This window comes from Lepidochelys kempii, chromosome 2, assembly GCF_965140285.1.
Source record: "Lepidochelys kempii isolate rLepKem1 chromosome 2, rLepKem1.hap1, whole genome shotgun sequence".
NCBI classification, from domain to species: Eukaryota; Metazoa; Chordata; order Testudines; family Cheloniidae; genus Lepidochelys; species Lepidochelys kempii.
In genome coordinates, this window is record NC_136381.1 from 162,661,119 (window position 1) to 162,682,646 (window position 21,528).

Consider the following 21,528-nt stretch of genomic DNA (forward strand, 5'->3'; position numbering starts at 1 on the left):
CCAGCAGTCAAATGGAGACCTCATACTTTCCCACTAGTGTAAAGTGCTGGGAGAGCTCCCCAGGAAAAGCTGCTCTGTCAGGGCTAAGCAGCATCTGACCATTAAAGGTTGGAGCACTCTGCCCAGGAGGAGGAGTCTTTGGTTCCAGGTTTTCAGTTCAGCCCATGTATAGAGAGGGGCCCAGCCTGGAATTTGGCTCAAGGAGACCAATTCTCCAATTCTAATCCTGTGTTCCAAAGTGCTTGGTGTCATCTGCAAATTTTATAAGCAGACTCATCACTCCATTTTCCAAATCATTAAGGAGAATATTGAATAGTACCGGACCCCGGACTGATCCCTGCCAGACCCACTAGGTACACCCTCTCCGTTGGACAGCTCAACATGGAGAAGGATTCTTGGAGTATGGGCTTCCAACCAACTGTGCACCCACATTATACTAATTACACCTAGACCAGAGGTTCATTAGGGGATAGCAAGAAGGGCAATTGCCTGGGCCCCTTGCTAAGGGGATCCCGCGAAGCTAAGTTACTCAGGCTTTGGCTTCAGCCCCAGATGGCAGGGCTTGGGACCTGCGCTTCAGCCCTATGCAACAAGGCTTCGGCTTTCTGCCCTGGGCCCCAGCAAGTCTAATGCTGGCCCTGCTTGGAGGCCCCCCTGAAATCTGCTCGCAGCCCCGCACATTACCCTAGTTTGCTTGTGAGAATGTCCTTTGTGACTGTGTCAAAAGGCTTATTAACACCAAGATATGGCACGTCTACTGTTTACCCACCTCCACTAGGACAGTAACCCTGTCCAAGAAGGAAATAGGATTGGTTTGGAATGATTTCTTCTTGACAAATGCATGCTCACTAGTCCTGATAACCCAATTATCCAGTGGGTGCTTACAAACTGATTGTTCAATAATTTAGTATCTTTCCAGGTATGGAATTGAGGCTGGCTAGTCTGTAAGACCTGTTTGTTCCCCTTTTTAAGGTAGGTCCGGTCTTGTTAATGGATGGGAAGATATTCTTTCTCTGGGATCTCAGAAGAGAACTGGTGTACGGCATCTGGTTTGTTAAGGCCACAAAAATTGAGGCAGGAACCTTTTCTCTCCCCCGGCAAAGAGCCCCAGGTCACTAAAATAGTGAGACTCACATCCCTGAATGGGCTTTAAAAAAGACAAAGGTTAAAATTCAGTCCTGACCATTTCTTGTTTACACAGACCAACCATTTTAGCAAAGTTTAGAATTCCATGGCGCTCAACACCTGGAAACATCCCTTTCTCCTTCACAGAGGGCTTTAACGCCCCTTATCTCATTCAGGCTCATTGCTTCCCGGAGTTAGAGAACTGTCCCTATTCCCATGGGACAGATGGGTATCCTGAGGTACAGAGAAGGGAAGCAACCTACCCCAGGTCCCAGACAGCAAGGCAGTGGCAGAGCCAGACAACAGTCCTGACTCCTGTTCTAACTAACAGACAAGAAACACCCCAGAAGCAGGGATAGAGCCCAGGAATCCAGATGGTGGAAACATTTTAATGGAAACTGTTTTCTGTCAGGAAATCCCATTCAGACTAAACCAGTTTGTTCCTTGAAATCATAAGAAGTTGGATGAAAATTCTTTGCAAAAATATTTGAGTGCAAATCAAAAGCATCTCCTGTTTGTCACAGCTTTTTAAATTGTCTGGTCGCACACAAAGAGGAGACACTGTGATCTAGAAAATTAGATGAGATGCTTCAGTCTCTGCTAAGAAGTTGCTGCTCTTAACAATTTCAAAATAATAAAATACAAATAAAATAGAATCTTTCAGCTATTATATTATGTCATAATCTGATATGACTTAACGTGATGGGACACCTCATCTTATGCACTGCTCCCAGTGACACTCTCCAATGGATCCCCATCCTCCACCCAGTGTGAGGTAAGTAGGAGAGGATTGTTATCTCTACTTGACAGAGGGAGAAACCAAGGCTGAGAAAGGAGAATTTACTTGTCTTAGGTCACACAGCCAGTCAGTGGCAGAGTTTGGAATAAGACCCAGGAGTCCATCACATCTTGAATTTCATACATTGAACCATCAGAATAAAGTGCTCTCAAATGAGCTCCAGATCAACAATTGTTCACAGTAATTATTCAGCAAGTATTTTAGGAGAATTGGAATGTCAGAGAGAATCATGAACTGCTCAGAACTGCAGAGAAGCAGCAAAATTAGTCAAACATATAATTGGTTATGACTTATTTGCTTGGTTTTAAAAGAGAACAACAAGGACCTGCATCTCATCCCTGTCAAGATTACCCTGGCCCTGCGCCCCTGTCCTGCCTGGCTGATGTCAGGGTCTCTCTGTGAGGTCACCACCTCCCCATCACCTTTGACCAATAGGCTAAGGTCCTGCAAAAGGCCTTTGTGATGTCATTGCCACACCCACCCCTCCCGTGCCATGCTAATGTCCTGCCCCTGGCCAGCCACTTTGCATGTTTGAGCTGCTCCCTATGGATCACCCCACTCCATGAATGTTCATTGCAGGAAGCAAGCCGGCTACACAGTAAAACATCAGAGGCTGCTCCGCATGCTATACTCAGTTTTTCATAAATTAGTAGACTTTGTGGCCAGAACGGACAATTAGAGCATCTAATCTGACCCCCTGCATATCACTGGCCTCCTGTGTGGCACAGTAGCTAGTTTTTGACAAAACACATTCCACAAAGGCATCTAGTCTTTATTAAAAGACATCAACAGATGAGGAACGCTTAGGAGCTGTGTTGTCCATTGGCTCTGAATGATATGTGGGGTCAGCAGCTTACAAATGGGCTACAGATCTAAAGCGTAGACAGGCCCCAACTGTGTCTCAGTCTCCCACCCTGGAAAATGGGCATAATAAACAAAACCTTGATTAGCTCTATTTTATAGTTGGAGAAACTGAGGCACACAGAAGTGGAGAGACTCGCTCATGGCCACAAAGCCAGGAATAGATAACAGCAGATCTTCTCATAGCTAGTTCTGGGACCTAACCCTGTTTATCCTGGCTTCGCTGCTCTAACTTTAGTCACAGCCTCCATGTCTTTTCCTCCATGTCCTTTAACCTCACATCACTGCAGAAGAAAGATTTTCTCTTAGCCAACTGGCTCTAATGCATGTGGATGTCTTGCCAAAAGACGTGCTCTTGCTCAGTCACATGTTATGGGTGTGGCGTTGCACCCCATAATGGTTTATAGAAATATGCTTATGAATGTAAATATGACATAACTAGAATATGTTTTATGCTATATATGCCATGTAACATATCTTTGAAAAAGTTATGTTCTACTGAATGTATTCATCCTATTTGTATGCATGTATCATTTTTATAACTGAAGTTATGACTGTTGGCTCTATGCTTGTATTTAAAGTGTTTGCTGCAGAAAGCACCTAAGGCAGATTTGGTCAACATAGCGTGAAGGGGTTATTCAAGTAATTGGGAGTACTTGACCAACAATGGACCTTGATAGATGCCAATCCACATCTGAGCTTTCCTGGGAAGGTTCGGGCTAACATGGCGTCGGCCTGCAAAGAACTGAGTTATGCAAGGACATGTGACTTGCCCATGCGACTCCAAAACTCCATCTTGTAGCTGTAATTCTACACATGGGAAGAGAGGGGTTTCCACTCACAAGAGGGAGGCTATATAAACCCCAGGGAAACCCCTCCATTTTGTCTTCAGCTGACTCAAGAGATAGCCTCTCCACCCCAAAGGATGTCTGAAAGAAACTGGAACAAAGGACAGTAACTACAGGGGTGTGAGTGATTGCTGGACCCAGACTAGAAGGAGGCTAGTTTGTCAAATAAGCTTATTGGAACATCTCTGAGGGTGAGATTTACCTGCATTTAGTTTCCTACCGTATGAGGCATAGCCTTGCATGTTTTATTTTGTTTTGTTTGGTAATTTACTTTGTTCTGTCTGTTATTACTTGGAGCCACTTAAATCCTACTTTTTGTATTTAATAAAATCACTTTTTACTTATTAATTAACCCAGAGTAAGTATTAATACCTGGGAGGGGGAAGGGGGCAAACAGCTGTGCATATCTCTCTATCAGTGTTATAGAGGGCGAACAATTTATGAGTTTACCCTGTATAAGCTTTATACGGGGTAAAATGCATTTATTTGGGGTTTGGACCCCATTGGGAGTTGGGCATCTGAGTGTTGGAGACAGGAGCACTTCTTAAGCTGTTTTCAATTAAGCCTGCAGCTTGTGGGGGACGTGGTTCAGACTGAATCTGTGTTTGCAGCAGGCAAGCATGTCTGGCTCAAACAAGGCAAGGTACTGACGTCCCAAGCTGCCAGGGAAAACAGGCTCAGAGGTAGTCCCAGCACATCAGGTGGCAATCCCAAAGGGGTTTCAGTGACTCAACCTGTCACAATGGGTTTGCTGGAGGAACAACTCGGTGACATTTTAGGGCCTGTGTTATACAGATGGGTCGACTAGATGGACATAACGGTCCTTTCTGACCTTAAAATGTTTCTGCTGCTAGGAAGATAACTCTGGATATATTTTCCCTCATTCGCTTTCGGTTGGAATAATTTAAATCCAGTCCAAAGGATTTCCTCTTTCATTGTGTCTTCAGCACCTTACATAGTAAACAGTTACTGTTAGCTCACAGGTTTCCTGGTTCAGCCTGTCCCAGGGTGAGAAGGCCATTAAAGGGGTTGGAACTCAACTGCACCTAGTCCAGGTTATGCAGCTCCCCAGGTGAAGGGAATAAGTACAGGGGTCATGTGACAAGGAGCAGCATGTGACTAGGAACCAGAGATGGGAGATATAAGGGCAGCCTGTGCACAGTCAGGAGAGAGACTCCAAGGGGAGCAGGCCTGGGAGGAGCTTGGATAGTCCTTTAAAGGTCAGGGACAAGCTGGGAAGGGACCAGGCTGAGCACATAGGTCAAGGCCCTAGAAGGGAAAGACAGGGCAGTTTAGGTGATGTGGTAGATAGTCGGTTTAGGCTCTCAGGGCCAGACATCCCCAAGTAAAGGTGATTGTCAGGGCTTAGGTCCGTCTTCCTGAGGACAGATTTAATAGTGTTGAAAACTGATGACGTAAGGGGGAAGTGAGTTACCCAATGAGTTTGTATCACAAATGCATACTTGGAAGGATACAATGGAAACATGGATTTTCCAGTTTCTCATTTCTAGGAGTCCTCAGGCCTAAGGTAAAACCCCTGGTGTCCTTCCCGCTTGTGCTCACCTCCAAGATGTGCTGGAGTTTGTCTGTGCTGCAGGTTGCTGTCAACAGGATCTAAAGCTTGTTATCTATGTTGTCTGGGCAGGCCTTGCTCAGAGTCTGCCAGTGGAGAGAGACCATGGGTCGGGGTTATGGAACCTGGGGCTACACCTGCCAGGGTGACAACTGGCTCTGCAGTCCTTGCCCAGAGCAGCTCTCTGCAGAGGGCCTGGTGCACAGCAGAGTATTGAACAGGCAATCTGCTAGGGATGGGAGCTGGGCTTCTGGGCAGAGTCCAGGAACCAAAGCACAGCCTGAGGAAAGAAAGGACTGTCCACGGAGGGACAACGTAATCTCCCCTGGAGGGAAAAGGCTCTCCCTGCCATTTCTTAACCTCATGGGCTGTTCTCATGCTCTTCCAATCCCACCCCATCTCAGCAGCTCCAGCTGCCTGAGGGAGCAGGGACCAGAGGCCATCCTGCTCCTGGGACAGAGATGGAGGTTGATGATCTACCTGCACATGGTGAATATGGTGCAGGACAGCACTCAGGACATGCAATTGCAACTCCAGAGCCAGATCCTTTTTAAAAAATTTGTGACATTTTAGCTATCCTTGTTAGCTAGGTTGAGGGGAGATATGATTGCTCCCTATAAATATATCAGAGGGATAAATACCGGAGAGGAATTATTTAAGTTCAGTACCAAAGTGGACACAAGAACAAATGGATATAAACTGGCCACTAGGAAATTTAGACTAGAAATTAGACGAAGGTTTTTAACCATCAGAGGAGTGAAGTTTTGAAATAGCCTTCCAAGGGAAGCAGTGGGGGCAAAAGATCTATCTGGCTTTAAGGTTAAACTCGATAAGTTTATGGAGGAGATGGTATAATGGGATAACATAGTTTTGGTAATTAAATATTCATGGTAAATAGGCCCAATGGCCTGTGATGGGATATTAGATGGGGTGGGATCTGAGTTACCCAGGAAAGAATTTTCTGTAGTATCTGGCTGATGAATCTTCCCATATGCTCAGGGTTTAGCTGATTGCCATATTTGGGGTCGGGAAGGAATTTTCCTCCAGGGCAGATTGGAAGAGGCCCTGGAGGTTTTTCGCCTTCCTCTGTAGCATGGGTCATGGGTCACTTGCTGGAGGATTCTCTGCTCCTTGAAGTCTTTAAACTACGATTTGAGGACTTCAATAGCACAGATATAGGTGTGAGGTTTTTGGTTTTTTTTTTTGTAGGAGTGGTGGGTGAAATTCTGTGGCCTGCGTTGTGCAGGAGGTCAGACTAGATGATCATAATGGTCCCTTCTGACCTAAATATCTATGAATCCTCATTAGTCATCTGGTACAGAAGCTAATTTAAAGGATAGGCTGCATACCACAGTTAGTAGAACTGCAATTTTACATTTGAATTCCTTCAGAAGTCTTGGATGAATATCATCTGGTCCTGGTGACTTATTGCTGTTTAATTTATCAATTTGTTCCAAAAGCTCCTTACTGGTCCTCGCTGAATACAGTCAGGTCATGATCACTGGCCCCATAACAACCACTAACATCCAGTCCAGTGATCTGTTCATCTTTATCCACCACAATGAGGCCCACAATAGTCACCCCTAGTTGGGTCCAAAACTTTGTGTTAGAAAAGTGTCCATTATTTTTTAAAATCTCCAAGGATGATTTACTCCTGGCTACGTGAGACCTCCCCTGTCTGTCTCCGAATAGGAGGTCCCTCATGCTAACCCAATTGTCTTCCCACAAATCACAGACTGATGCTAAAGGAGAAACTGAACCTGTTCCCTGGTTTGGATTCAGTGAACTCTACCAGCCCCACACTGGTTCCCCTGCTGGGCTGGGTGATTTAGCAGATTGACCCCTCCATTCAACCTCCTGCAGTTCTCAATAACCAAGAACTTTAAACAGGTAATGATATGTATAACATCCAGAGCCACCAAGCCCAGCACTTTAATCCTCTCTCCCCTCCCTATACGGGTTGTCACCAGTGACACTAACATTCCAGTCAGACACATCGTCCCCCCAGGTTTCCCAGTTCTACCCACTTTCCCCTCCTCAGTGAGAATTTCCAACTCCTCTTCCTTGTTGCCCAGACTCCAGTGCTAACAGCAGTGTTCCTTCCCTTCATGAGTGAGTATCTTGCAGGGCACATACACCGCAGCACAGCATTCCCCTGAGTCCACACTTGTGTTTCTGCAGGATAGGTTAATTGCAGAGGCGACGAGTGGGTGGGCATTTGGGGTCACGTGCCCTCCCAGAGTTGCTGCTTGCCTTGTACTCAGCATGCTCACACGGACTGAGCATGCTCAGTAACACTGCTGAAGCCAGCTGCCCTCACTCTGCCCCCCTCCCCACCGCAACTTTCAGTAGGCACAGGTCATCTCTGGTTATCTGTAAGCCAGACAGGGACCCCAACTGACGTGTCACATTCTTCCCTCCAGTGGAAGGTGCCATGGCAGCATGGGATCCCTCAAGCCTTCCCTATCAGCTCTGCAACATCAGAACAGCAGAGTCTGGATTGGAGCAAGGGAAAGGCCTGATTTCCACAGAATCCTTCCCTCAGGGCTGGAGCATTTAGAGCAGAAATCCCTGTGGGAGTTAATGTTGCTCTAAACAGAGCAAGGGGTGTGCAGCTTCTTGACACACCATGGCAAGTGATCAGTTTGTAAAGATGTTTAAACCCCCTACACGGATGGCTCTGAGAGGATTCCCCCGAGCAGTTGCGGGAGGCAGGACCTTATTCCTTACCTCTCGTGACAGGGCAGAGTGAGAGCTTGTAGAGAGCCAGAGGCAGCTCTCTAGAGGGTTAATTCAGAAATTCCCCATGGAACCTAGGGGCTTCAGCCTACGGCAGAAAGGAGCTTCTTCCCACACCCACCTTTGGGGTAAGTCCATCACCTCCTCCTTAGCCCTCGGCTGCGCATGAGCTGGAAGGGCAGTAGAGAGGTTGCTCACCCAGCCCGGGCACAGGAGGATCCATTGCAGCTGAAGACCTCCTGCTTCTCACAGCCCAGAGGAATGTGTGACACTCAGACTGGACTCTGTGAGTGCATTAGTCACCCATATGTGAATGTGGCAGGAGAGGACACTTGACATGTCTGCAAACAGCTTCTTCTGGACTGCTGGGGTGGAGAGAGAGAGAGGCCACGTGCCGTCTGGATCCTTAGAAGCTCTGAGGAAGCTCTGGGATCGGGAGAGAGGTCTCTGGATCCTCAGAATGTGCAGGTTGGGAGACATGTGGCTCCTACCTCGTATAGTACCCTGCCGTGCTCCCCCCACAAGAGTACCATTAAGAGACAACTCTGCAAGTGATGCCCATGCCTCTCTATTTCCTTGGCCACATGTATCGTGTCCTTTTTCTGTCAGCTACTCCAGAAATAGAGGATAAGAGCTCGCTACTGATACCCCCTGAGGGTGGTGGGTTGAGATCAGCCAGTAGAAGCAGGCAATAGCGGCAGAATCTGAGACTTTAAGCTCCAAGAGTGACCTCTTACCTTTATGGACTTCCCCTTCCATCATACACAGCTATTTTAAAGTTTAGTGTTATAGTAAAGAGACCCATTTTAATCCCTTCACCACACAAGACAAAGCCCCCAGTATTCATCATTAAGTATTTATTTCTGCTCTCCTGACTCCCAAACTGCTTTTCCTCCTCACAGCTGCCAGCCACCTTCGAGTTCTCTCTCTTCTCTCCCCAGCTGTGTTCACTTGATTGCAGCAGCTCAGTGGATGGTCCAGCTTTTCTCTCTCTTCCATTCTTCATTTCGTGGATGGCTGCATTTGCCATTAAGCAGCCTGAGTCCTCTGTCTAGGGACGCAGGCCCTGCAGCTAAAGCCAAAGCCCCACTGAGAGCAGTGGAAAGTTAGCCTGGAGTGTCGGGAGTGGAGGCGTGGCCCATGGGGACTCCAGGCACTGCAGCTGCCCCCACCTACATAGTGAATCCTCCAACCCATCGCTGAACGGCTCTTCCATATTCTGCAAACTGGCCTCACTGGCTGACTATCTAGGAAAACAGAAATCCTTTGTTAAAGCAGGAGAGTCTCTTCAATGCTGCACTCTTTGCATGGCGCCCAGAGGATCATGGATCAGGTTATGGAACCTGGGGCTACTCCTGACAGGTGACAGCTGGCTCTGTGGTCCTTGCCCAGAGCAGCTCTCTGCAGAGGGCCTGCTACACAGCAGGGTATGGAACAGCCAAGCTGCTAGGGATGGGAGCTGGGCTTCCTGGCAGAGTCCAGGAACCAAAGGACAGCATCTGCAAGGAAGGGATTCCCCACAGAGGGGTAACATCATCTCTCACGGAGGTTAATAAACAGTATCCCCCGACACTTTATTAATCCTGTGGCCTGTTCCCACCTGTGCCCACCCCATCTCCACCTCAGCAGCTCCAGCTACAGAAGAGTGCAAGGTCCAGAGGCCTTCCTGCTCCTGGGACAGAGGAGTAGGTTGATGATCTACCCGGATGTGGGTCTTGGCCTTCCCCATGCTCATGGGCAATACTCCATGCAGGTCAGCGCACAGGAACTGCAATTCCTGTTCTGGATCTAGGCTTCAGTTTCCTGGCAGGAGACTATGCATGAGACCTTGCAGTTGGGGAATAACATAAGCACTAACATGGGTATGGGAATTTGAGGAATAGGGCAGGGGCCCGTATGGGGCCAGGAGGGCAGGGATTTGGGAAGAACAGAGGATCAAACACTTTCTAAATGTAGGTCAGGATTATCCCCACTTCAGAGATGGAGAAATTGAGGCACCAGGTGGGAGAGTGACCTAGCCAAAGTTACATTACCACTCAGTGGCAGGGGTGCAGTACAACACATTCTGTGCTCTCATCACTGGACCCTGCTGTATGACCTCTCCTGCCATCCTCTCCCATAGGCCATCTTAACACTACTGGAGTCAAATCAACCCTCCAGCCAGGGGAGAAGAACTGTTCCCACCTGCACTACCAAAGGAGGGGAACAGCTACTGGTGGGAGTGGCAGGGACAGTGACTCCTGCCTTGGGGCCTGAGCAGCACTGGGGTTACGGGGTCCAGGTGGGAGAGTCCTAGAACCTGAAGGTGGTCGTGACCACCATGAGTTGTAGATGATAGCGCTGGGCACAGAGTCCAAGGGCAGCTCCTCAGACATCTTCTGTGATGCCCAAAGAAAACAAAGGCGCATGAGAGATTCAGGTCCCTCTGGCACTTCCCATAGAAGAGGCTACACAGTGCTCCAGACGCAGCCAGCAGGATCCGACCCACAAGCTGGGCCGCATCTCTAATCCCCTCCCAGCCCCATAGCTTCCGCTCCACCCCAGCCTCAGCAGCCCTTCTCATCTCCCTATTCTCCCCACCACTCTGCAATACTAGGCTGTTTCCATAATGGAACCAGGCTTGTAACAGGGTTCACTCACCACTAGGTGCCCTTCCCTGGCCAGGCCTGGTGTCACAGCTTTCTTGCTGGGCTAGCACCCCCATCGATAGCCACTCTGGCAGTTTGTTGGCTGGGAACTCAGCCCTCCAGCCAGGTAACTGTGCTTTAGTCAGTTCCTTCCTGGGTCGCACTCATCCCAAACTAAAAGATCAAAAATGTCTTTAACAGAAACAAGACCCTCTGCCCTCTTGGGGGCTTTTCCTCAGCCTGACTTCGGCTTGGCCTGCCCTTGCTGGGCTTGGTAGCCCTTTCTATGGCCTTGCACATCCTCTTCCTTGGGGACAGTGGGAGAACCCAGTCCTTCCCTGGACACTAGGTTCTGGCCCAAGGCCCTGTACTGAACTGCTAGGTCTGCTCCTGTACTTTTTGCTGCGGTTTTCCATTTTCCCCTCACGTGTGGATCACTCTGTAATCCATTTGGCCTACCACCAGGCTTTACAGCCCACAGACCAAGCCACCCTGTTATATACCCTCCTCCTTAAAATCCAGCCCAAACCAGGGGCAAGTTCTACTCTTGTCCAAGCTTCATTCCTCGCCATCTTGTCGCTGTCACCGGCTATGCGCATGTACAGCCTGGGCGCTCAGCGCCTCCAGCTCCCCTGCCAGCTCGCTCACCAGAATGAAGAGGCAATCCTTCTCTTCTGCAGTATCCCAACGCTCTTCTTGCAGCCACTCATTCTCATTAACAGCTGCCTACACAGCCTGTTCTGAAGCCATTAGCTTCTTCTGTAGCCTTTTTGCTGCCACTGCTGCATCTCCCAAAACATTTTCCATCAGGGTCTGAGAACTCACCATGGACTGCTCCACCCTTGTGTTTGTCCCTACTTCAGCCTGCTTCATCTCTGTGCCAACCATTTTGTCCTTCACCTCCCTGCACATGACAGGGTGTGTTGGTGGAGGGTCTGCAAGGTCCATGGCCATCACTGCCACATCCACTTCGCCTGTGTCATGTGGGTTTGTGCCAGAGGACACCTTCTCCTTTCTACCTTCTTGGGGCCCTGGCCCCTCCTTTTGCCACTCCGCAATTTCCTAAGCCGGCAGTGTCTTTTGATATGGCCTGCTTCTCTGTACCAAAAACAAAGAACTCTTGTCTGCATCTTGGCATTAGGCCATGCTTGTACACTTTATCATGCCCTGCTGTCCGGGGCTAACCTTCTCAGCACAACCTAGGCATGCTCTCCTTATTTGCTCTTTTTGTCCAAGGGCATAGCAGACCTTGGCTTCTCTCTGGCCTTCCGGCCCCCAAATAGCCTTTTCTTACCCGGCCCTTCTGACTGCAAATGATTTCCCTTTGCAGAATTTCTGACAGGTATTGCTGCTGCTCCCTCTAGATTGCCAGCTGCATCTGTAGCTCTGCCTGCACTTCCTACTGCCTCTGTTGGTTTTCTAGGAGCTGCTGGAGAAACCCCTAGACCTGCTTTGGCTGCTAAACCAATCCCTGGAACTCAAGTGGGAATTCAATGACCAGCTCGGTTCCTCAATACACCCACTTGTGGGGACAGACCTTCCTTCAGCAACTAAGACTTCCATCAGCCCTCTGGGATGACAGCGGGAATTCAGTCCTGATGACTATCCCAATCATAAATGAATCTACTCATCATCATGTTGCCTCTGGTGGCCAGGCATGGAATCACAGACCTCTGGCTGGGTTAGAGTCCCCCATTGATGGTCGCTCCAGCACCATGACAGTTCTTTGCCTGGTAACTCAGCCTCCGGCCACGTCACCACCTTTATTCCCCACTTCCGGGGCCCAGCTTGTCTCACACTAAAAGTCCAAAGAGGTCTTTCCATAGAAAGAAGTCCTTCTGCTCTTGCTGGGGCTCTTGCTCACCTTGGAGCCCCCTTGCTGGGCTGGTAACCCTCTCTGTGTGCATGTACGCCCTGTTCTTTGGGGCCATTAGGGGAACCCCTTCCCACTCTGACACTGGTAGCAGCCCAGGACCCTCTACCCAACAGCTAGGTCTGCTCCTTTCTCTTTGCTGCAAGTTTCCCTGGGCACTTCCTACCTCTCTTCTCAAGTTCCCCTGTAGGCTTCCCTTGCTGCTCTGAACTTCCTGCCTAGTTCTCATTCCAGTTCATAGCCCAGCTGGGTTTTATCACTGCTGAAGTCTGGCTCTTTAGAGGGAGGTACATGGTGCCTTTCGGGTAGGGCTCATGCTCTAATCAGCTTGGCTAAATCCCAGACTCTGCAGCACAAGGGACAGCATCCTGATACAGGCCGGCTCTGCCCAGTCCTGCTGTTATTGTGTTGAGGTCCTTGCTCCCCATTTCAGACCTGGTTTCCAGAGAGGTTGAGTATACACAGGCTCCACTGGCTGGAAATGGAGTTTTCTTGCTATGATGACCCTGACATTCAGGCTCTTCAAGAGACAGTGTGTGTATGAGACAGAGCCTGAGTGTGTGCATGTGTATGTGTGTGAGACACAGAGACAGGGTATATGTGTGTGTGCTGGCTGCTGGGGAAGCCTATGAAATAGCATGCGTTGTCTCTTGCACTCACCAGAAAGCTCATTTTTCAGACCACACCAACTGCCAACAGCTCTCCTGCTCCTGAGCACTGTCCCCCCTCCTCCGCTCTGCGGAGACGGGGTACATGGACAGGGGGAAGGTGGTGGGGAGGGGGACACCCTGACATCAGCATCTCCCTTCTCCCACTCTGCTCTGCACAGCAAGCAGGAGGGTCCTGGAGCAACTGGCCATGGACTCCAAGGCAGACTGCAGGAGTAATACGTCTGCAAAGCAGTGGGGGGAGGGGCACCTGAATACACGTCACCGGATGTGCACGGCTCTGCTAATTGACTGTGTGGCACTTGATTCACTCCTGGGTGGCCGAATGACCATGCAGCTTAGAGGGAACACAGCTGGGAATGGCTGACAGTCTATGGATCACTTGATGATTACCTGTTATGCTTATTCCCTCTGGGGCACCTGGCATCGGCCACTATCAGAAGACAAGATTACTGGGCTAGATGGACCTTTGGTCTGAGCCAGTATGGCTGTTCTTATGTAGCAGCTACACAGTCAGACTTTTTAAAATCAGCAAGTCCGGATAACTTGCATCCAAAAGTTTTAAAAGAGTTGGTAGAGGGGCAATCTGTGCCATTAATGTTGATTTTCAACATGTCTTAGAACAATGGGGAAGTTCCAGAGGACTAGAAGAAAGGTAATGTTGTGCTAATATTTAAAAAGAGTAAACCGGATGAATGGAGTAATTTTAAGCCTGTCAACCTGATACTGATCCAAGGCAAAACAATGGAATGACTGATATGGGACTTAGAGTGTTGGTGGTGGTGATGGTCCTCCTCTCCAGTCTGGGTCCGTGAGAGGCCGTTCCGCCTTACTACGTCCCTGTGTGTCGCTGACCATTGAGGAATTATTGGGGCAACACACAGCCTAGTGCTTGGGCCTGGAGTCAGGGCAGAGTAACAAACACAGTTAGGAGTCCAAGCCCTTAGTCAGGGCAGGACAGGGCAATCAGAATCCTTGGCTCAGGCCCGTACTTAGGTTCGAGCAACCAACACAGTTAGGAGCCAAGCCCTTAGTCAGGGAGGGGTAACAAGTCCTTAGGGCTCAGGTGGGGGTAAAACACCCAAATACAGTCTAGGGAGGCTCAGGCAGGATTCGCAAAGCCTAGTGTCCTAGCTCGGCAAACTGTAGGCTGATGCAGGCCTCGTGGCCTACAGAGGGGGAGTACTGCCACCCCAGGGGTGCGTTGGCAAGGGGGACGTGGGCCCGCCCAATTCTACCGAGTCCCAGCCCAGGGCCCTAACAGTGGCAGAATGGTCTGGTCTGCCACTGGGTCAGCAGGGATCCACCTGGAACATGCTGACCTTGTACCAGAACTGCAAATAATAAAGTCATACTTCTAGGAACTGATCATTCAAGCCATACTTACAGGACAGGGACTCTATCTTGGGAAGCAGGGACTCTGGAAAAGACATGGGAGTCATGGTGGTTAATCAGCTGATGATGAGCTCCCACTGCAAAGCTGAGGCCAAAAGGACTAATGCAATCTTTACACGTATAAATCGAGAATAATCAAGTAGAAATAGTGAGATTATATTAGTTTGACCACTACAGTACTAGTACAGATGTTGAAAAATTGGAGATGGTGCAAAGAAGACCCACAAGAATGCTTAAAGGATTGGAAAACCTGCCTTATAGTGAAAGACTCAAGAAGCTCACTCTATTGAGCTTATCAAAGAAAAAGCTAAAGGATGACTTGCTCACAGTTTAAGTACCTACATGGGGAGAAAAATTTGATAATAAAAGGCTCTTCAAACTAGCAGAGAAAGGTATAACACAATCCAATGGCTGGAAGTTGAAGCTAGACAAATTCAGACTGAAAAAAAGGTATACATTTTTAATAGGGAAGGTAATCAACCATTGGAACAACTTACCAAGGGTTGTGTGGATTCTCCATCACTAGGAATTTATAACTCAAGATTGGATGTTTTTCTAAAAGATGTGCTTTAGTTCAAACAGGAATTAATTCATGTAAGTCCTGTGGCCTGTGTTATGCAGAAGGTCTGACAAGATGATCACATGGGCCCAGAGCCACAAAATACACAAGATACTTTGCTGAATTGATGCCTTCATTTTCAGTCTCTTCCTTTCATTTCCCACCTTTCTGGTTCCAGCCAAAAACCTAACAAAACCAAACAAACAAACAAAAAACCCCAACCCAAACCAAGCAAACCAAACATCATACTGTCTGGAATGGTCTTTCACACTATTTGTGACTCATGCTTCCAATACCTTACTGTTGTTTAATTTTTTTCTCTTAAGATTTGGTCCATTATTTCATTGCAGATTGATGATAAACATACTGGGCACTAATAGCCAAGTTAGCTCATCTTCCTGTGTAAATCAAAACTTTATTTGCTTTATTCCAGGCCGCTGCAACTTCCATGGTTCTCTAGACTTTCAAAAATAATTGTCAATGGTTCAGTAAATTAGCTGACTAATTCCCTCAGCACTTTAGGATTAGTGCTACCAGACCTGTTGATTTATACAGTGGATGTTCAAAATTTCCAGTTATCCCTATTTTACCAGATTTTCATTACTTCCCTACTGTCCAAATCCCTTTCTCCTTTGAGGCAAACTTATACAAGGAATTCAATGTCTTAGCTATTAAATAGCCATTATTGGTTTAATCTTCCACTCAATTTATTAATGATCCTAATTTATCTAGTATTTCTTTCCCTCTAAAATATTTGTGAAAACTCTTCTTATTCCCCTTCACCTCTTTGCTTTGCATTAGCTCAGTTCAGTTTTTGCTATCCTTGTCCCTTTCTTTCCCCTCTCACCTACTGTCTCTTCTCTCCTGTTTCCTGCTGTTTGTTTCGATTTATTTTTTATCTTTGTCTGAAGTAGTCTGGCATTGTTGTCATTGACCCACAGCTACAAATAATCAGAAATGTTGCTGTGCCACAAAGATCCAATCAATCACAGAATTCTGCCCTTTGTCTCCCATGGCTGATTCTGTATCCTCTTTCATTTTTCCTATTTTTTTAACTCCCACAATGGAAAGGGGATAGTGTTTAGAGTGGACGCTTGTGTCGAGTTGCCAAAATACTAACATGAGAAGTAATGAGTAAATATAACATCCTGCGTAGCCTAGTTCAGTAAGGTAAAGGCAGGGAACTTCTCCCTAGGAAATGGTTGGCTACATTCTATATAATTTGTAGTTGCTGACTCAAGTTGCTGTGTGAAGGTAAGACAGGAACTGATGCTTTTATCTTCTTCTCTTCGTCTTGCATTGGTAGGGACATTGAATACATGCCCTAACAGGTCCTCTTCCATCTCTAATTTCTCTGTAGGATTTTCCTGTTTCAGTAATTATCTTTGGATCCCTTACCTGTTGGTCTCCTCTCTCTCTCTCTCTCTCTCTTTTTCCTGGTGGCCCATTTTCTACAGTCTGTTGCTTTGGAAATGCCATTGCTTTACAAACTGAGGGAAAGTTACAAGCTGTGCTTTGACTGCTAGTCCTGTCAGGCTGGAGGTATTTGTGTTTAGATGATGCTTCAGCAATTACAAGTGTCTTCTGTCCCATACCCTTACTATGTGCATCTGACCCCTCCTCTCTCCTTTTAGTAAAGGCAAGATGCATCCCAATAGTTCCTTTCCACATACAGATATTTCACTTTAGAACATAAGCTCTTAATTACCCAAAAGATGAAGGTGAACATTTCTGTAACATTTTAAAGAGTCCATTTCATACTGAGAATCTCCATCCATATTTTCCTAAACTTCACCTTCCGCTCTTCAGCTGATGCACGCGCACAACTCCCTTTGCACTGGTTATGCATTCACACTGACTGAAGAGAATGGATACCGTAGTGCACCTTCTTCTTTCTTGCAATGGGAAATATTTTCATGCATGGAAGAACTTCCCAGTGGGTAAGTCCAGCATGTAAACACAGTAGGAGGACTGCTGTAATCAGTGGTAGCGTCTACTGTTTCCAGGCACTTTGCTCACTTCTGATTTTGTTCTTTCTTTCCTGCTGCCTCTTATGTTTAGGAACAGACTCCCAGTTAATGTATGCCAAGCCCTCTCATACTGCTCCATCAAATAACATTGGAAAGCCCACCTGTTTATAAAACATTCCATTCCCCACCTGTTCATAAAACATTCCAGTCAGAAAGGACTTAGGAATTACAGTGGAAAACCAAATGACCAGAGCTCTGAGTGAGTTGCTCTGGCTCAGAGGGCGAATGCAGTCTTTGGATATGTAAGCTGAGGAATACTGAGTAAGAGAATTGTGGTTGGTATTACCACTGTATACAGCATCAATGAGACCATTACTAGAACACGGTGTCCAGTACTGGTGTCCACACTTCAAGGAGGATATTGAAAAATTATACATGGTTTCAAGACGAGCCACAAGACTGATTCAGAGTCAGGATAAACGTTCCTTACAGTGAAAGACTTAGGAAACTCAGTCTATTTAGCCTGTCAAAGAGGCTAAGGGGTGACTTGATTGCATTCTATACATACCTACATGAGAAGATTTCTGATAGTGGAGGGCTCTTTAATCATCAGTCAGAGGCATAACAAGATCCAGGGTCTGGAGGGTGCAGTCAGATAAATTCAGGCTAGAACTGAGACACACATTTTAAAGAATGAGGATAATTGGAACAACTTACCTAAGGATATCATGGATTCTCCATCACTTTAAATCAATATCAATGCCTTTCTAAAATATAAATATATGCTCTAGTTAGTATAATCAGCAGATACAGACTCAATGCAGGACTGGACTACTGGATGAAATTCTGTTTTCTTTGTTATGCAGGAAGCCAGACGAGTTTATCATAAAGATCCTGTCTGACCTTAAAGTCTATGAATAAAGACCTTGTCCAACTCTGAGCTGACTAAGGTATTTAACGATAGCCCTGAGAAGGCGACAGTGTGGGGCTGAATCATCCTAGAGAGAACTTCAGGTGGGATTGTGCCTGGATGGATGGATCCCTCCTTTAGCGCACAGTGGCACAAGGGAAGATACATGCTTGTGCCCTGCTAGAACAGTTTATCCTGTTTTTCATAATGTACCCAGTCCACTCAGCAGCCCAGTGCAGCGGTGGAATGGGGCTAAGATCACAGATTCATAGATTCCTTGGCCAGAAGGGACCACTGTGATCAGCTACTCTGACCTCCTATAACAAAAGCCATAGAATTTCACCCAAAATAATTCCTAGAGCACATCTTTTAGAAAACGTCCAGTGTTGATTTAAAAATTGTCAGTGATGGAGAATCCACCACGACTGTTGATGAATTGCTTCAATGGTTAATTAGTCTGACTATTAAAAAATTTATGCTGTATTTCCAGTCTTTATTTGTCTAGCTTCAACTCCCAGACATTGGATTGTGTTATTCCCTTCTCTGCAAGAGTGCCTGTTATTAAATATTTGTTTCTTATGTAGGTACTTATAGGCTGTAATCAAGTCACCCTTTACCCTTTTCTTTGCTGAACTAAATAGAATCATAGAATATCAGGGCTGGAAGGGACCTCAGAAGGTCATCTAATCCAACCTCCTGCTCAAAGCAGGACCAATCCCCAACTAAATCATCCCAGCCAGGGCTTTGTCAAGCCTGACCTTAAAAACCTCAAAGGAAGGAGATTCCACCACCTCCCTAGGTAACGCATTCCAGTTCTTCACCACCCTCCTAGTGAAAAAGCTTTTCTTAATATCCAATCTAGACCTCCCCCACTGCAACTTGAGACCATTACTCCTTGTTCTGTCATCTGCTATCACTGAGAACAGTCTAGAGCATCCTCTTTGGAACCACCTTTCAGGTAGTTGAAAGCAGCTATCAAATCCCCCCTCATTCTTCTCTTCCGCAGACTAAACAATCCCAGTTTCCTCAGCCTCTCCTCATAAGTCATGTGCTCCAGCCCCCTAATAATTTTTGTTGCCCTCCTCCGGATGCTTTCCAATTTTTCCACATCCTTCTTGTAGTGTGGGGCCCAAAACTGGACACCGTATTCCAGATGAGGCCTCACCAATGCCGAATAGAGGGGAATGATCACATCCCTCGATCTCCTGGCAATGCCCCTTCTTACACAGCCCAAAATGCCGTTAGCCTTCTTGGCAACAAGGGCACACTATTGACTCATATCCAGCTTCTTGTCCCCTGTAACCCCTAGGTCCTTTTCTGCAAAAGTGCTGCCTAGCCACGCGGTCCCTAGTCTGTATCCGTGCATGGGATTCTTCCATCCTAAGTGCAGGACTCTGCACTTGTCCTTGTTGAACCTCATCAGATTTCTTTTGGCCCAATCCTCTAATTTGTCTAGGTCCCTCTGTATCCTATCCCTACCCTCCAGCATATCTACCACTCCTCCCAGTTTAGTGTCATCTGCAAACTTGCTGAGGGTGCAATCCACACCATTCTCCAGATCATTAATGAAGATATTGAACAAAACCAGCCCCAAGACAGACCCTTGGGGCACTCCGCTTGATACCGGCTGCCAACTAGACATGGAGCCATTAAACACTGCTTGTTGAGCCTGGCGATCTAGCCAGCTTTCTATCCACTTTATAGTCCATTCATCCAGCCCATACTTCTTTAACTTGCTGGCAAGAATACTGTGGGAGACCGTATCAAAAGCTTTGCTGAAGTCAAGGAATAACACGTCCACTGCTTTCCCCTCATCCACAGAGCCAGTTATCTCTTCATAGAAGGCAATTAGGTTAGTCAGGCATGACTTGCCCCTGGTGAATCCATGCTGACTGTTCCTGATCACTTTCCTTTCCTGTAAGTGCTTCAGAATTGATTCCTTAGATTCAGCTCATTAAGTCTATCACTATAAGTTATGTTTTCTAACCCTTTAATCATTCTCATGGCTTTTCTCCGAATCTCTGAATCCTTGCACCAGTTCCAAATACAGAGGTAAAATAACCTCTCTATTTCTACTCGAGATTCCCCTATTTATGTATCCAAGGACTGCATTAGCCCTTTTGGTTGCAGAGTCACAATAGGAAGCTCATATTCAGCTGATTAGCCACCACAACCTCCGAATGTTTTACAAGGTCACAGTAACCATTTACTTTCACTATATTAAAGATAATTCCATTCAAAATACTAGAGTTAATGCAAAGTTAAGGTTGAGAAATCAAGCATGCAAAAGTCAAGAAATGCAGGTAACTCTGAAAAGCTCAACCTTTTTTTCTGTCTGTTTTGTTTAGGCCTTAAAAGGTTTCTCTTTTTATAGCATTCTTAATTCTTTGTCATATATTATATCTTTCAGAAAAAAAAATTTATGTCATCTTACATTCTGCAAGTTATAGTCCAGTACATATTGTTTTTAGTGTTGGAATGATTTTTAAATCTCACTGAGATATATAAAACAAGCCAAATTTGAACAAATTTGGTTCAGTAGTTATAAAGTTAGACTATAAGATCTTTGGGGCAATAACTGTCTCTAATTATGTGTCTGTAAAGTACCTAGCACAATGGCAACCCAATCCTGACAGAGGCCTTTAGGTACTTCCACAACACAGATAATGAAAAAGGAGAAGAAAAAAAAGTTTTGAATGTTTAAAGTAGAACATCATGAGGATGAATTGGTCCAAAGTTTGAGAGAATCTCAAATTTCATGTGGTTCTGAGTTTGATATCTCGAATTTTGTATGAAGTCAACTTTGAGATGATCCTCCACCTTGAGACAATCTCACATATATAAATAATAATTATTATAAAATAATATCAGAGTGTCTAAGCCTTTCTTGATATTACTTCATGTATGATTGCATCACATAATTTTGGTTTGTTATGTTAGTAAATAAGAAAAATGCTATCAGGACTGTCTGATGTTGGATTTTGGAGTTTCTTTTTTTTTTTTTTTTTTTTTAAGATGGGACTCCCCACTATAATCAGCTCTCTTTGTTTGTGGTCATTAAGAAATTATCAGAAAATGTGCAGTAAGGCAGACATCTGGTCTTCCATGTCTGGTGCAGCATCTATTGCTGTACAAATCTCATGGCCACTTTTAAAACAAATATATCAGATAATCAGAATATCGACAAGCTATGATTACTCTATATGTTCATTGGTCAAACTGGACAGTCTCTACGTAAAAGAATAAATGGACACAAATCAGATGTCAAGAATTATAACATTCATAAACCAGTCGGAGAACACTTCAATCTCTCTGGTCACGAGATTACAGACATGAAAGTTGCGATATTACAACAGAAAAACTTCAAAACCAGACTCCAGTGAGACACTGTTGAATTGGAATTCATTTGCAAATTGGATACAATTAACTTAGGCTTGAATAGAGACTGGGAGTGGCTAAGTCATTATGCAAGTTAACCTATTTCCTCTTGTTTTTTCCTACCCCCCCCCCCTCAGACGTTCTTGTTAAACCCTGGATTTGTGCTGGAAATGGCCCACCTTGATTATCATACACATTGTAAG